The following is a 17,902-nucleotide window of genomic DNA, read 5'->3' as shown; positions in this document are numbered from 1 at the left end:
ACACACTTTGCAGAAAGGCAAATTCTGATAATAAATAAGGAAAAGGATCTTCACAGTGAGAGTAAACAAACTCTGGACCAATTTGCCCAGAGAGCTGCTGGTCTTTCTGTCCTTGGATATACCGAAAATGCAACTCCATCAACTTTCCCAACTGAAAACTAGGGATATCTGAATTGATATAGATTAACTGCATTTAAAGGATACCTGTTCCTTAGCTACGGAGGCCATCAGACAGGAAAGAAAAGAGTGTATGAGTAACACATTCTCATGTCCAACACTGCAGAAAGCCATCTATTTTATCTGCCAACTTCTCTGGAATGGAAACCAACTGGTAGGGATTGCAGTTAAGTGGGGAATGTGAAAACATTATTTCAAATGTTTGGTAAGTACTTTTCAAGGCAGTATTAACATTAATTCCTGCCGGCATTTGGACCTCCGTTGTCACCCACTCGTTTTGGCTTTATACCATGTATGAAAACTTTTGCCATTTAAGCCAGTTAGTAACATCCTCCCATATTCCCACTAGCTCTTCACTTTCAATTCGTCATCATTTAGCATTCCCACTTCATCTGTTTATACATCATTTTTTTAATTTCTTACATGTATGAATGTCGTGCTTTGAAGAGGGCAATATTCAGAGTCTTTTACTGCCTGTGGTGGTCCAAATACCACCGGGCATCTCTCTTTTGAATCTGAATTTTGAACTGTAGTGCCACCTCTGTCCAGTCTAGGATCTAGGAGCCCTTTGTCACTTAAAAATAGGAGCCACACACTGTTCTCTGCATACACTGAAGCTGCCACTGAAGCCAACAGACCCACGTGCACACGAGGGGCCATAGTACTGCAGTTTTACTGGGGTCATTCTGTGGTGCATAATCATGGAATACTGGATTTATGCCTGTAAAGTACACCACAGTGCCACATAAAGGTACCCAAATCAGCTCAAATATCCACACATTATTTCAGTGATCCATCAGGATGATTCATCTATTTCTCACCTTTAACAACAGTTACTACAGTATCTTGCAAACTTGATGATGAACACCTAAATTTAGGCACTTAGCGGTGGGTAGCTGGCTGCAAGTCTGGTCACTCTAGGGTCTCTCCACAATCAAAAGGGAGAGAGAAAGGTACATCCAGATGCTGATTACCTTGATCTTGGCAAGAAAAAACTTGCTAGCAGGCATTTCAGCAAGGTCAGACTGACCTCAAACACACTTGAGGTGCCTTGGCATGCAAGAAGTCTTTGGGGATCACTGGCCAATATAAACAGCATGATGAAGCAGCTATATTAAATGTAGCAGCAATAATATTCCCAATAAGCACCTACTTTTTCATAGTTGCAAGATTTTGTATTTATTTTCTCATAAGCACTCAAGTGTAACTCTCAGCCAGAAGTAAGAGCTGCACCATAAAAGACCCCCATTGGGCTTCAGAGACCATTTGTCCTCTCTGTGCTTTTAACCAGGGTCATGGGGGAGCCTGAAGCACAGAGAGGGAGGGTTGAGGCCCATGGTAGTCTGATCCTGATCAGATTTTTTTCCAAAAATTTTTTCTTGCTTGCTGCACGAATGTTTGTTTTTATTTTTGTTTTTATTTTTGTTTTTATTTTTATTTTTATTATTTCTATTTCATTTTATTTTATTTTTATTTTATTCTTATTGCAGAGAGCATTCATGTGTTATTATGAGCAGGGAGCATCCTATACAATTCTTGTAGTAATAGGTAATCTATAAATTGATGCTTACTCTCTTCATTCCTAATGAATGGCTTAAAAGTCTATACAAGACAAACGTTTTACATATATGTATATGTATGTGTTTATTTCCTGAGGGTATATAATCAGTGAGAACCTATTACGGAAGGTCTAATATAAAGCGCAATCAACATGGTTTGCAAAGTTTTAAGGGCTTTAACAGAGGCATGGTCTAAAGGCCAAGTTTATAACAAATACAGAAGGACTGAGTCTGGCTGCTAGCAATCAGACAGCAATGGGTAGCAAATAGTTACAGAAAATATCGGTCATTAGAACAAAAGAAAATTCTTTTAGTCCCACCCCCACAAAGACTGTATTCAACTCAAAACTGAAAACGACAGAAAAAAAAAAAAAAAGTGATTATTTCAAATGAAATAGAATGCTCAGCTCTAGACCTAAAAAAAGACAGCACTGTTACGGGCATACAGAAGATGCTACTTCTCAGGGAAGCGTTTGCCTCGCTAACACCCTGTCTATCTGTGAGACAGAAATTACACAAACATATGAAGATGATAAAACAGGGTTGTGCACAGGGGTAAGCGCATTCACAAGAGGAGGAGGTGGAAAGACTGGGTTTTCCAGTTACCTAGCATGATATTATGTGGTCTCTCTAAATGGATGGTCTTTGCTCCTCTTAAGTCCTTTTTTTGCCCCAGGGGTTGTCCTCTGCTGAACCTCTCTCCTGGTTGCATCTAACCCGGGGTTGGGTGGTCTCAGGCCTGGAGCATCTCCTGCTGCTTGTGGACGTGGGACCTCTCCCACTTCCAAAGTGGTCCCACCTGCGTCCCACCTCCCCTGGCCAGTTCCTGAGGTTTCTGTAATTAATAGTTGATCATTAATACTCATCTCTTTGTAAAGCTCTTGGAGCTGCTGCTTTGTTCAAGTCTTCCCTTGAATAAGAACATGCTTCCATGCACTCTTCTTGACATGGAAAATGCAGAATCCACATAAGCAGATCTCTCTTTTTCCCAATGTTACCTTCTTTGTTAATTTAGTGTTCACTGCAGCTTGTGACATACAGTGTCCTCCTCTCCTTCTGATCTGTTGTACTTCCTTCTTACGCAACTTACTGCTCCACAACAAGCTCCTTGCCAGCACATTCTGGTGATGAGCTCTCACTTTACAAGCAACTACTTCAGAAATGCTTTTGCTCTTTCTCTGTCTGCCTCATGAGAAAAGATATTTATTTCCCTGGTCTCTGAACACAAACTACAGCCTATGTCCCAAGAATGACAAAGCTTCAGGCCAAAAACCATCTTAAGTGACAAGGAAGCACATCTAAACCCCCATCTAGCTTCATAAGCATTTGTCAAAATCTTAATTAGGGGACTAATGAGCCAATGCAATACAGTAACCCATAAAACACAGTCTGCCAGCATAGGTGGGAGCATTCAGCCTGGAGTCTGTGCATACCCTTGAGTGCTTCAAGTCACCCATATGCTTGTTACAGGTATAAATTTATCTGTGCCAGCTCTGATCTATGCAAGACAAAGACCACAGCATCCTGGGCCTCTGCACAGGCTCTAAAATCCTGCACAGGCTCTACATACTTATTCAGCCAGACATCTCCCCATGAAGTTTGTATCACACAGCTCTAGCACTGTGGTCACTTGAAAGGCTGACGTAAAGTCAGCTCAAACATGTCTCAAGCAGGTTTTTTGCCCAAAGAGATGCAAGCACACCGTGTGTTTCCCACTGCTGCTCATATCAAAGGCAGGAATTTTCAGAGACAAAAAAAAGATTATGGTATATGCAGTTGGTACTAAGTACAGGTGCTTGCTAGCTTAATTCATATTTATGTCTTTCAGTGTCCCATCTTCTGGTGCCCGCTAATGCAAAAGCTCCACGCAGCCTTTTGCACAGACCTCAGTGCCAGAAATGCACAGGGTCTGCAGTCCCGTCATAGCTCTCTGCCCTGCTCCATGCCATCAGTGTTACAAAAGCAGGTTTGGTAGCAAGTATGACTTTTTGATGGAGGGTATCCAGCTTAGCACAGTCACTGCAGTGTGATTAAAGATGTCTTTGTATTACACTGAAACTCTCCTCTAAATTTGTTCATTTATTTGTCAATAAACCTCAAGAATTAAATAATTTTATCTTACAGCTTCCCCCACATGTGACTCTAGTTTATACTAGAGCTGTAACAAGCACTCTCTACATCCATTATTTTCCCCTAAATTACTTAAAGATGACAACTCTGAGCAACCTGATCTAGTGGGAGGGAGGTGTCTCTGCTCATGGCAGGAGGGTTGGACACCCCTTAGATGATCCTTAAGGTCCCTTCCAATCCACAGTGTTCTGTGATTCTATGATAACAAGCTTTTTTTCTGAAGTTCTTGAAGAAATAATTACATTTTTAAATGGAATTATTAACGGTTATTATCCCTGTTAAACAGTAGAGTCACTGAGAAGAAAATGACTGTGAAAAATGCATAAGGGGTACACTGCTCTTTTCTAATAAATTACATTCCTAGTTTACAGCAAGATATAGAGTCCCCAGGAGAGCCACAGTGTGTAAAGTAACATAAATGTACGCAATAGAAGGCATACCAAGAGTTTTCTTCTAAATAAGAAATGGAAAAAGATCAAAGGAAGTCCCATCACTCATCACAAAATCTTTAATAGGACACAAAGAAAAGGAAAAATGATTTGATTTTGTCCATGACCACAGAAGTAATCTACATAAATATGGAACAGTCATCCACCCACCATTAAGCTCATTGGCTTCACCACAGATCCCTCATCTAGTGGGATTTAAAATGAACTCAACTAACCTTTCACCCAACCTTGAAGGGTCTTCTTTGAAAATTCCTGTAGTCCAGTCTTCGTGTCAAAGCAGACGGTGGGAGAGCAAGTGCTACCCCACAGAAATGGTTGCAGGTTCATTGGCAGGACTCAAGAAAAGTGAAGAACAACCCAGTGTGGAAAGGTAGCTGCCAAACACTTCGCAACCCAAATGGAAAATAAAACCCTTTGGCCAGGAAAACAGAGGCTTCTTCCTTACACTGGGCTGCAAAGTAGTTCTTCTAGCAAGAATTATACCTTTCAAAGAGTTTTAGAAACAGGCATCAGCAAAACTCCACCTGGAGCAGGGCTCCCTGCTTTGTTGTTAATAGTTCTGGGAGCCCTGCTTTGTCTTCTCCAGAGCTGCATGTTGGCTTGTTTGTATCTGTCCAGAACTCTGTCCAGAACTGCCAGAATTAATTCTTCAGAAGTACACTTAGAAAATTTTGTCCTAGTAGATTCTGTTCTTGTGCAGCTTCTACTAGATTATTTCAGTCAACTGAACAAAGTTTTTCATCCTTTTCAATTATTCATTTTTCCTGAGATGTTATTTATACAGCAGTGTACACAGCATTTTGCAGTAAGTAGGTACATCAGGGAAAGAACAGCGTCCTCCTGGTAGTATTTGCAGCCCAGAGAAATGAATAAGGTGCAGAACAAAACAGCAAGAGTAAGGAGGTAAGGTCATTACAGTTCAAATATTTCATGGAACAGAGGCAATGGTAAGAATGTTTGAGGAAGAAAGGAGGAATATTGGTCACATTGAGTAGGATTCGTTTACTTGACTTTACACATCTGCAATGCAAAGATCCAAGTCTGAGCTAGTCATGGGGAGCTTCCTTTGGTTAGAAACAAGTATTTTTCATGCTGGGATTCATGCTGTATTCTGGACACCTCTAGGAAGAGAGGAATCATGCTTTATGCTCTACTTACTCCATTGACCTTCTCTCTATTGACTATAACAGAGCCGAGCTGACCAACTCAGGTGTGGATATCTACATTTATTTAGATGAAACCAACCTGCTGTTCTAACCAGGTGACAATATCTATTTTAAGTCCTTTTAAAATGGAATTCTGGCTTGTCAAACCTTCAAGCAGTGGTTCCACATTCTTTTCCACTGGGTGGGGGTGAGGTTTTTTTAAATGTCCCCATTCACACACACCTGGAGATGATTGCTGGAGTAGCTCAAAGAAATCAGCTGTCTCATAGGCTGCACTCTAAATCGTGTTTGGTTACAGGAGCCTGTTTTCTACAAGCCATATCCAGATACGGGGTAAATACGGTATCCAGAAACCTTTTAATTGTTTTGACCACTCCACAGCACCACTCTGTTGCTCCCCCTCCCACTCAATGTGGTCACCCGCTGGACAGGAAAGACATGGGCAGACACCCAACAGGGCTTTGCCTGATGCCTGTCACTGGTCTCAGTCCCAGCCTGAAACTCTCACTTTGAGGGTGAAAGCAGTACAGACAGCATAACTGCACCAGATGTTGAGCACCTCCAGGTTCCAGCCATGAAAGCTGGGGGTGCTCAACACTCGGTCTTGCAGTTGAGGCCAAGAATGTGGCCACTAGAGAAAATATCTTTTCTTTTCTACTGCAGGCACTCTGCTGGGAGTGTCAAGCCACTTTTTCTCTGGCACCAAACAGCTGTGGGGTTGCAACGAGTTGGTGGCAGTCATTACTGAAGCCCTCAGATCTGGAATGGAAACTCCTGCCTCCCATCAACACTGCTAAAACCCTCAGACAGATCATTTCCCACATGAGACATCCTTTGTTTTTCTATTTAATAATTTCTGTAACTCTGCAATATGCAACTTTCTCAATCCAGTCCTTGTGTGTGGGAGGGTGTGAATATTTCCTGCTCATAGTATTGAATGCTTTGGCACAGGCAGTTGCAGCAGAGCACTGCTTTCAGACCCCAGCTCGAACACACTTCTCACCATATCCCAGTGCTAGTGCAACTAGCTGTGCTTTGCGTGCATGCCATGGTGAGACGACAGGCAGAGACAGAACAGTACTCAGAAGACCCTGAGATTTATCCCTGCTTTATTACTTACTAAAAATTAACCATATTCCTCACATCAGGCTCTTCAGTCTGAAAAATATTGCCTAAGTATCTGAGACACCCATGAAAACACAACATCCCCCTGCAGTGCTGTGGTGGGTCAGAAGGGTGTACCCAGATTAGCCCCAAACTGGTCACCCTGTTAGGATGAAGGGCAGAAGGAGGCAGGTATGGATGCCACCTGTTCTCTTCCCCAGAAGAAAGCCTCCCTCAGCTGTGTTCAGGAGGAGTCTGAATTCTCAGCCTGCCTTCGGCATACCCATTTCCTTCCTTTTCAGCCCTGAAGTCAATCTCCAGTGGAGACCTGGAGGAGAGCAGACAGTATAAAACACTCCTGCTTTGTCTTTTCTGTGACTATCCCATGAATGCATTAACATTTTAGTATTTTTACTGCTTTGTGGCAACACAGAAGACTTGATGCTGCTTAAAATTGGTCCCAAGTAACCAATGAAGTTATTATATGTTGCCATGGTATGCAAATGAGATTTACAGCACAAAACCTATATACTTAGCAGATCGTATTATTTATTCTAAAATGCAGCCACCATTCATTTTGAACCTTAAATAAATTGAGTAAAAATTTAAGTTAAGGCGAGAAAAATGCAAAATACCACTTAAAGAAACAATCTGTGATAATAGTTTGTTGTGCATGGTTGAATTAAGTTATGAAAAACAGTCTTCTAAATAATATAATACATGCTAAAACTGAATAGATATAGATGTTAATTGTCTTCTCCATTACAGAGACAGAGCTAATGCCAGGGATTTCAGACAAATAGCACTTAACCTTCTGAACCCCAGATGAAGAGGGAGATAGATGTTTGCTTTTGATCATTCTGGTCTTTTCATGATCTGAATCAATAAGTAGCCCTTATAGCTTAAAGTCATGTTTCTAATTAGTCAGCCTCTTGGGCCTGGTTTACAAAATAAAATATAAATCAACGCACATTTGTAAATTCCAACAAGCATCCTGGGCCAGTGCCATCTCAATAAAATAATTAAAATGCCATCAGCCTGTTAACTTGATCTTATCTCTGCCAAAATATATATACTGTCAAATGCCAACTCATGTTTGGAGTGTTAAGGAAAAAGGTATTTTGAAGCTATGATAGCTGCAATAAATACAAGACATAAAATACGTAAGTCTTAATAATACCAGCTAAAGCTTCACTTTTCTTTGTTAGTGAGAGGTATTACAGAAAATAAACTAATAAGGAATTCTGTTGACGATGAAGATACAGATGATCCATAAAACACTCAGTGAAGCTCACAATTAACTTCTATAAAGACAAATGTAACAGGAAAACTCCATGTTACAGAGCAAAAGATAGATGGTACCATGACAGGGCTTGAATATTACAAAGAAAACAGCCTGTGTGTTAACCCCCCTCACTGGGGAGGATCCCAGAAACAAATTGTCCATTAGCAAGGGGATTCATTTTCCCTTTTTTCGCATACTGTTATGCCTCGTGTGTACTAGGACAAATGTGTACGGACAAATTATCAAAAACAGCCTCTGAAATCCCATCTGCCCCTCTCCGCATTCCCAGCTTTGTGTACACGCTGCTGCTTGCTGCTTCCAACAAAAGGCCAGATTCGGGTCTCGTTGACACCAGCAAAGGAAGGGAGACAGAAATCAGTACATTTAAGGTGGAAGGCAAATCCCTACAGTTCCACATATGTGAAAGAAGGAACTAGAATTTCCTCACAGAGGGTTTTCAGCAAACTAGTCAAGTCAGTTATGTGCCACACATCAAAGATTAATTAATTAGATATCTATAATTATGAAGAACTGATAAAAACCCCAAGGTACATTAGCAGTATTCAAATTAGAGAAAGAATCCTTAAGGAAAGAAAAATTAAAGATTTAAAAATGTATAGAGAATAAGATGGAAATAAATTTCCTTGCCAGAATAGATTATGCCAAATTGTCCTGATATTATTTGGGGTTTGTGTATGATAATTGCTGGTTTTCAACACAAATGAAATGTCCTAGATTTCATTTACCTCAGTTTAAAATCATCTACATATGGTGCCATATGAGAAACTGTTAAGCTGGAAGAGACTGGCATTAGAGCAAGAATCATAAATTCACTTAGAAACTGGCTTGGATGATGATGGGAAAAGAAACGGGTAGTTATTAGTGGAACCCCCAGATCACAAGCTTTATGATGGAATATGCTTAAATTTTTTGCTAGCAACACTGACACAAAAATAAGGATTCACAAAATAGACTGGGTGCTTCTAACACCCCTCTGGGACGTACCAGTATCATGAAGGCGATTCAGAAATAAATAAATAAATGCCTTAAAGATCTCCAGGAAAGGAACAGAATAGTAATGCAAGTGGCACAAAAAACTTATTAGGATTTAGTAAAAGCAGGCAACGCATTTTCTATTTTGGCTTCTCCAAGCCAACAGTCTCAGTTCTGTAGCGTCTCATTCCTGCCGAAGCTGTAGTGATCATCACCCACAGTTTGTCTCAGCAGTAGTAATTATAAACCAAAGCCAGACAAAGTGCTCGGCAGAGATCTCTGTTGTTCTGCAACTGAGTTTCATGGGAATCAGAAGCTGACTCTTTTCCAGGGCTGCGGGGTGACCTCCTCGTCTGAGGGCCATGCTGCCGAAGCACCGGTGACACCTGCACCAGAAGCTGTGGGACAGAAGCTGGCTCCCAAGGCAAGCAGGTCTGCGTGGGCTACCAGAATGGAAGGTGATACTTCTAATACACGTCGCAAATGTTCTGTGAGCTTTCTTTTTGGCAGGCATTCCTCTTTCTGTCTTTTTGGCAAACTGATCTCCTCTCTGCAGTAGTGTTGTGGCTTTGATCTGAAAGCCTAAGGTCCCAAGAGCTGAAGGCACTGGAAGGATTTGGGTGGCAGAACAGCTCTAATGTCAAATTCCTTCCCTTTGCCTCTCAGAGCACCTTCAGCACCAGCCCCAAATGAGATTTAATGCAGTCTTGCTGGCATGCAGAGCAATGGGGACGAAGAGGGACGTGGCCTTGCTGGAGGTCACACTTGTTTTGTCAGTAGTCTGCATCATTCTGCATGGGTGCTTTGGGACACACTGGCTCACAAAGCATTGTAGTTGGATTTTAGCTGGATTTTGGTCGTGTGCTTGTTTGCAACCTGTTTTAAAAAACAGTTATGGTAGTGTCTACTAATGAAGTCAAGCATTTTTACAGCAAAACCATGCCTGGTAGAGAGGCTTAGACCACCTCTCTCAGGGCAGCAAGAACTACTAGACTGAAAACAAGCATGGGACCAGGCAAAACTGACAAGAGAACAAATCCTCTACAGAAGAAGAATAGGTTACTAAATATTTTATGTCAGTGTTACACCGAACACATTTAGCCAGAAGAAACAGAGAAGTTAGGCCCGTGTACTGAAGCTAGATTTATATTTATTTTTATGCTAGTGGTAAACATGTATTTAAATAAATATCAAGTACTGGCAACATCCAAAGCAATTAGATTTGTTCTCAAGAAGAGGCCACGTTCTAATCTTTCGCCTAATAGAAGATGCTGAACAGAGACTGTAGGCCACCCCTGCATGGTGAAACATCATTAAATACCAAATCCTAGAAAACACAGACCTCCTAAATGTGTGCAGAATCTTTATTTCATGGCCATAGTTGCATATTCAGTTTTGTATCACTGCAGGCACATCATTAGCAGTGCAGTTGTGTATGTCTTTTGTATCTTATTCCTAAAGACAACTAAGTCTAGCTCGAGGTCAAGTTTTTTGAAACAGTCCTATCCTTTCCCATTAAACAAATATATTCTTAAAATGTGATTAAGCTGTATAGCAACAAGCAAACAAAAATCTTTTGTAAATTCAAATTTACTACGTGCAAAATATTCAATAAGCATGTACATACCTTAGGATCTTAGCAGTTTCTTTGTTTTGTTTCTTAAGTGACTTAGGTGCACAAGTCTGGAAAATTACTCCTAACCACTGAATCAATTTTTTCATGTTTAGACGTACTACCCAAACTCCTTCCGAAAGTCAACAGGATTTACCCCCAAAATACCTGAAATCACTCTCTGTCTTTCCCAGGTGAACACTGTTGTGATGAAAACCTTCTTGAGCTTGCATAGTGCAGCACAGGGAAGTGAAATGAAAGGGAGTGAGATTCAGATAGTAGGGTGATAAGAGCAAATATAAACATTTGGACAGATTTCTTCCATGTTAGTAGAAGTTTTGCTGAACAGCTACGAATTTACTCCTGCCACACAACAAGAGTAATGGCAGTGGTGCAAGGGCACGGCTAAGATAAGGGGTTGCACACCTAAGGATGGCACTTCTGCCTGTGTTCACCCAGATTTGACCACATCCCTGCTGCTTCTTTCAGTCCTGACCTCTTCATGGTAGGAGAGCTGGTGGCCAGGAGCCTCAAACAAGGGAGCGCATTTCTGTCTGAGCTCAGCTCTCTTCTGCTCCCTTTCCTGCCCAGCTGCAAGAAGCCTGAAGCCCACACTGCACATCGCACAGAGAAGCCCCAGGAGATCCAGGCCAACATCAGTGGTCACTGCAGAACCTGGTCCTGCCACAATTGCCCTTGGGAACAGCCTTGTACATTTTTCTTATAAATAAGAATTCTTTTATTCCCAGAGCATAAACCTCCATCATTTTCCTCAGACTGAAAGGTAAAACTGTAGTATATCATAAGACAAAAGTTTAAGTCTTCAGCAAATGCAGATAATGTTACAGATTTCTCAGATTATGTTGGAGAAATTCTTTGATACTTGAAAATAATTAAAATGGTCTGGCATGTAAATGTCAAAATGAAGAAATTTAGCAGAAAATGGAGGAGAAATGGCCAGATCTTCCTATTATCACTTGCTGTACATCTCAAAAGACAGCTGATTCCCGGCTCTGTATGGGTTCCAGCATTCAGTGATTTATTGGGTAATTCAGCATTTGCCAGTATGTCTTGTGCTAATTAAATGCATCGCACTCTATTCAGAAATGTCACAATTGATTTGTCTTCTGCAAGCACTGACTTTATTTCAATCTTCTAAAAAAGATTTTATGAGCCCCAGATAACTTATCCTGGCACATTCATCTCCCAGGGCAGCTTCTGCATCTGAGGCCAGTATGGGAAGAAACCAACAGAGAACATCCAATACAAATGTCTCTTTTGGACAGCTTATTTATCTGATATGCGCTGTATATCCAGGAGTAGGTAGCCTATATGGTGAAATTACAAGCTGTTCCATTAATGTATAAAAACACTTGAACATGACAGAACTTAATATACAGTATTGGCAGATTTTATTGTTTGATAGACTGAGCCAAGCAGCCATGCAGATTGAGAATGCCATAATCTGTAACAAGGTGTTTATTTACAAGCAGATTTGTGACTGAATTCCGCTATTAACTAAATTGCATCAAGAGGAAATGAGCATAAAACAGCTCAAACTAGACAGAAGATGCCAAAGCATGCTTAGTATAATACTCGATGCATAAAGATGGAGTCCGAGACTGAGGGCTCTTCTCTTTGTCATTTTAATTCACTGCTTCCCCCCACATGCTATGTATAACTGAATGCTGAGGGTGAACTGCAGCACGTTGCTACTCAGTCACAGAAAATACAGTTACAGTGTACAGTAAAAAAAACTGCTTTGTTCTGAGAAAGTGCAATTCCCAATACAAAATAGCCATTGAGCTTAATCAGAATTGAAGCTCTGTGGTGCAAGAAAGGAAAGATTAGTTTTCATGTGACACAGCAAGAAAATAAAAATACCTATTTCAAGGGAGGGAATGTGTATTCAGAGAGGCAGCAGGAAGGTCAGCAACGCAAATATTTTAAGTAGAGAATATTATTAGAAAACAATGTTTTTCTATTTTATTACTTCTCTCCCAGACCCTTCATTGCCTAGACTCTTCTGAGACAGAAATTGTTGCAGAGAGGAGACTTGCTGCCTGAATAAGAAACTTTCTGGACTAGCATAGTCTGAATTTGTCATTTATCACATTAGCAACTGAATGGTGCATTTGTAGCAGTTTGGAGCTTATAACCGGGGGAGGACCCTGGGTCTATTTTTGCTGCACAGGCTTCTGGTGCTGGGCCACAACCAAGGATACCTACTACAAGTGCCTGTCTGAGATACGGCAGCAGTTATGACATTTAACTGGAAGACAGTGATTCACACAGTTTACTCCCTGGTGTCAGACAGTGACTCTGTGTATTCTCCCTGAAGAAAAGCAGTTGAAATGGCTGCAGACATGGTCATTTGGCCATGGCCATTCATTGTGCCAAAACACGAATGACTTGACTACAATTTGAACATCAGTGCGAGGTCTTATCTATTTGTAAATCTTCCTTGCCTTCTCACAGCTTTCTCATATGGCAAAGTGTGGGAAACCAATGTGAGCTCTGGAATAGAAAAGAAACTCCTGAGCACTTTATTCTCTAACTCCTAGACAGCAGTAATATATTCTTCTTTTCATGAACTCACCAAGCTCTGCTGTCTGAAACTACCTCTTTGGCCAGGCTGCTTCAGAATATCTCACCACTTCAACAGTTAGGAATGTTCTTTTTTGCTAATTTACACCTTAATATATATATACTTATTTGTTATGTGCTTTTTGTTGTTGTTTGTTTGTTTGATTACATCTTCTCTATTCTGACTACATATGTCCTATACGTCTTTCTAATGCACAATCTATACCAACCTATACCAACTGTACCAACCTATGGTTTAGTCTCCATTCCTCCTGGTCATCCTCAATCCCCACACCAATTCTAATTTGAGTTCATCATTCTAGCATGCAGATCCAGAGTTATGTCCAATAATTTACATTGTACAATGACACTTCCTTCTTTATTTTCAGAAAATGCTCCATAGGCTACATTAATATCAAATTTGAATTTTTCACAATTACATCATAATTATTGCTGGCAGCCATTCTGTCATGGACTAACACATCCCGTTTTTTCTTTTCCCATTTCAAATCAAAGAATTCCCAGTTCATGACAAAAGATCTTGTTATTCTCCCTTAAGTGCAATTACCTCTTATCCAATTTCCTATTACTTTGTCTATTTCAGTCCTCTGGTCACCAAGTTCTTTCTTCATGATATTCTGATTTGTTGTTTAAACACTATTTTCTCATGCAATAAGGATGATGTCCTTCATAAAGAGGAAAGGTAAAGGCAAGATAAATTGCCTGATTACTAAGAACAAGCAATTTGTTAGCAGAAAAAGTAAGTTTGACCAAGGAACTTCTTTTTCTATACTAATACTGTATTTCATATTTAAAAAAAAAATAATATGCAAATATGCTGTTTACACAGAAGAGGAAAAAATTACATACTGGAAGACTCATCTTTGCTGCAACTGTATTTTAGCGTTGCTTAATTTGTTTTTGTATCACTGATAAAGAAGGGTGCCATGTACGTAGCCATCTATTTACCACTAATAAGAACATTTACTTCTGTAGTAAAGGGTAAATATTTGTCTCCAGAAGTGTTCTGGGATATCATTACTGCAAAAGATTGCTGAGAGTGCTTGCAGAAAAGCAATATTTTCAAAAACACAATGTTTTGTAAGTGGCTGTTTGAAAAGTATGAATTAATAGACTGGCAAAGCCTTAGAAGATGGCATTTTAGAGAACTCCTGAGAATGAAGGAACAAATCTGGTTAATGAAAAGAATCACCTCACATATGGAAACATAAGTGATTAGTAAAGTTATGGAACATGCTTCCATTTCATCAAGAAAACTCTCTGTCAGTTGTGGGGGGTATGATGATCCAGAAAGCTCAAATCTAACATGGTATCTTCCTGCTCCAGTAAGTCTTGCTTTCAGCTGCAGTGGCCAAGACAAACTTTTTCAAGTGGCTAGTTTTAGGTCACATAGGCGATTAGTACTTACCAAGGTAACCTCCAGAGAACTCACTGCTCTTTTGCCAACCCATAAAATCACAGACTATTCCTGCTTACTTTATTTTTCAACACATTTTTTTTTTTTACCACAGGAGATGATGATTTCAGACAGGGCCTCCAAATTTGCAAATTCAGTTTAATGTTGCACTCTCTGGGTGTGTAAGTCTTCTGCTTTCAAAAACAGGATAATGGCAAAGGTGTGCTTGAGTGAGATGGCTCAGAACCAATGAACTTCTCTACACAGTAGTGAAGGTCCTGTGTAAATGTGACCTCCCTGCATGTCTAGCTGGAGATATAAGGACAGTCTTGGTCTGCCTGTGGCACAGGGCAGCACCCCCACTAGGAAGATTGCTGATGTCCCAGCCAGTCTCTGAGGAAAGAACACCATCACAGACCCTGCTGTGTGAAAACTTCTCTCATCAGCTTTACATTTAACCTCTTGCTTGAGCCCATTACATTGCATGCAGGAGGAGAAATGGGGCTTGGTTCAATTAAATATTCTAATCAGAAGGTAGAGTAAAAGCGTACAGTTAATGCCTGGAAGACAGAAGTAATGAATCTTGGTTTCCCCGAGCACCTTCTAATGGGACAGTTGCTAATGCAGCTGCTTTTTCTTCTACGAATGCAAAGCTGATGCACTTCTTCACAAACATTCCCTGCTCCCTTTCCTGCCAATACATTCCCATTGGAGTCATTGGCAAAACCCCATTGATCACACAGACAGCATGATCAATGTCTCCTGTACCTGCATGTTTGTCTTTCTCTTTAGAAGATATCTGACCACATTTCTTCTCACTAGCACACTTGTTCTGCTTACTTGGAGGGCTTCCCTTTATGACATTGTCACAAATGAGGATGGTCATCTAACAGAAGTGAGCAAAACCTTACTTCTGAGTCTTTCCAGGTGGTAAGGTTAGAGAAAGAGATAGACAGACAGGTGACAGTGTGCAGGTCAGCTGGTATTTAGCTTAAAAGCAAGTGTAAAAATCTTGGTAGGGAGGAGATGGCCCCGCTGCTGACTCTCAGGGCACATGCATCAAAGAAAAGCATTTTCTTAGACTCTTGGGATACACATGCACCACGGAGCAGCTCTAAGTCAGAGCTCTTCAGGCACACAGGGCTGCCAGCTGAAGCCCTAGGAGAAGTCCATCCTTCCTTCCTGGTGGCAGGAGCACTCTCCTCAGGCTTGGAAAGCACACCGCTGCAATACAGATATGGTTGGCCTCTCTTCCTTCCCACACCACCTGTCCTTCCCAGCCAGCAAACAAATCAACCACTCCTTCCATATTTCTGCATCTTCTTTTTGCATTCCCTGTCTCTTTGCTATGTCCTGGTGGCTCCAGTCCTGAAAGCAGTTCCCCAGGGCACGCTGTCTGGAGCCCATTTCTTTCCAAGAGCACGGATTTTCACTGGGTGACAGACAAACGCTGAAGTCAGAGAAGGATTCTCCTTATTTTTATTTGGACATCTGTCAAATAAAAGCAAGCATGTGCTGTCTGAGCCGGGTCCTCTCACTATGGCAACAAATGCAGTGTTTTGAGAGCTTGAGCGCCTGGAAGGGAAAACAGGTTACCAAGAAATCTCACTCGGGATGGCGACCCCAAGCTCATGCTTAATGACTCCTTGACACCCCATGGCTTAGGGGAGCTGCTGCAGGATCCCCCACTGTGTGAGGAGCTCTTCCAGCCCCTTCTCCACCCTCACACCACCAGTGCCTGTGCCAGGAGCCCCCCTCACCAGCCAAGCCAGCCACCGAGCTCCTCTGCACCCCTCATCTTCCCCAGGGCTCCTGAGGAAAAAGAGCCTCTTCTTTCCAGTCGGTCTCTAAAAACCAAGCCTGGAAGGTAGGCGTGCATCCCCCTGCAGCAAGAAGACTGTGATTCTTTCATTTACAATTAAAATACCATTCTTAAGCACCACATTTTGAGGCAGAAGTAAAATAAACAAGAAATCAACAAAAGCGTAGCTTGTTTGCTGAGAGAAAACTGCTAAATCCTGCCTTTGCTGCTAGCTCGCTGGAGTATGAATCCCGTCAGGGCCTGGGTGCCAAGGATTCAAATAAAAAATATATACATAAAAACAGACAGCTACTGCTAGCAGAAAGCCAGGGTTCGTGCACGATAGACTCTAGAATAGATATTACTCAGTAGCTGCATCTGCTGAAAGTCTGGATCTTTCCCTGGAATCTGTCATTTTACCTCCAAGCCCTACGCTGAACCAGGTGCTTCTTAGGGACCGTGAGCTCATGCTGTGGGGGTAAAGGTGCTCACAGGTGCTTGGGGCAGCCGAGACAGACCCGTGCAACCACAACACTGACAGAAATGTTAGCACTGCTGTCAGAAACCCATGAATAATAGCATAACTTGTGCCTCTTGCACACAGACTACCTGCTTCACTGGGTTTCCTTCAATTGGCTGTGCACATCCCTACACTTGGCCACATCCAACATCGTGATCAGTCTGTGGCACATGAGCCATGTGGAAAGCTACAAGTGGATGTCTTGTCCCAAAAAAGGGACAGGCTGTTGGAAGTGGCCTCAACAGGCACTCGGGAAATTTGCCATTTCCCTGAGCCCTCTGTGCATTTCCCCATTCAGTTCTCCTTCTGCCTGCAGTTCCCGTGCTGGAGGAAATACTCCAAGCCGAACTGAAGCACCCGATGCTCTCATAAAGCACCAGAAACATCTGCGCTTGGTAAGAGCGTGACTATTCACAGCGACAGGAGTCTGCAGAGCCTCGGCCCGCGTCGCGCAGACACCCGTTGCAGCTGATGGATGAGGTGATTACCACCAGAAGCGCTACCCAAAGGAAGGCAAAAAGGCAGCTAAGCACTGAAGGTATCCTGCAGTCAAGTGGCAACCGAGTCACAGAGTATCAGTCTTTCTTGTTAATTGCCGTGATTTTGTTCTAAGACAGCTGGAGGTTGGCAAGAAAGCAATTTGTTTCCTTCGGTGGAAAATAAAGGAGCTTCTGTGGCGTAATCCAGAAAATTCTTATGAGAGAGCACTCGTTTGGGCTAGGTCAGCCCCAAAAGTGCCTGTTTTTATCTGAAAAAGAGTTTTAACAGAGGAAGAATACTGTGGCAAGTATGACAGTCTTTCTGTAGGGCTGCCTGGGACTCGATTTTAATGAGAATTAACCCTTGTGGTCTGGGCAACAGGAAGGAAAGTGGAAAATTCATTGGCAAGTGAGACATTTGTTTTTCTTCTGTGACTTATTGTGCCAACTCTGGCAAGGAGTACGGTGACAGCCAGGAAGGACAGAAAAGATGTTGCCTAGTAATAAAAACAAAATGCTTTTCGCAGGAAGCAGAAAGGAATGAGTCAAAAAGGGAATTAAGAGGAAGCTTCAGAAAACAGATCACACACAAACAGAAAGATAAAAAACACCAAAACCCACTGA

This window comes from Aythya ferina (genome assembly GCF_964211825.1).
Source record: "Aythya ferina genome assembly, chromosome: 2".
In the NCBI taxonomy this organism is placed as follows: Eukaryota; Metazoa; Chordata; class Aves; order Anseriformes; family Anatidae; genus Aythya; species Aythya ferina.
Note: the sequence above shows the minus strand (reverse complement) of the source record.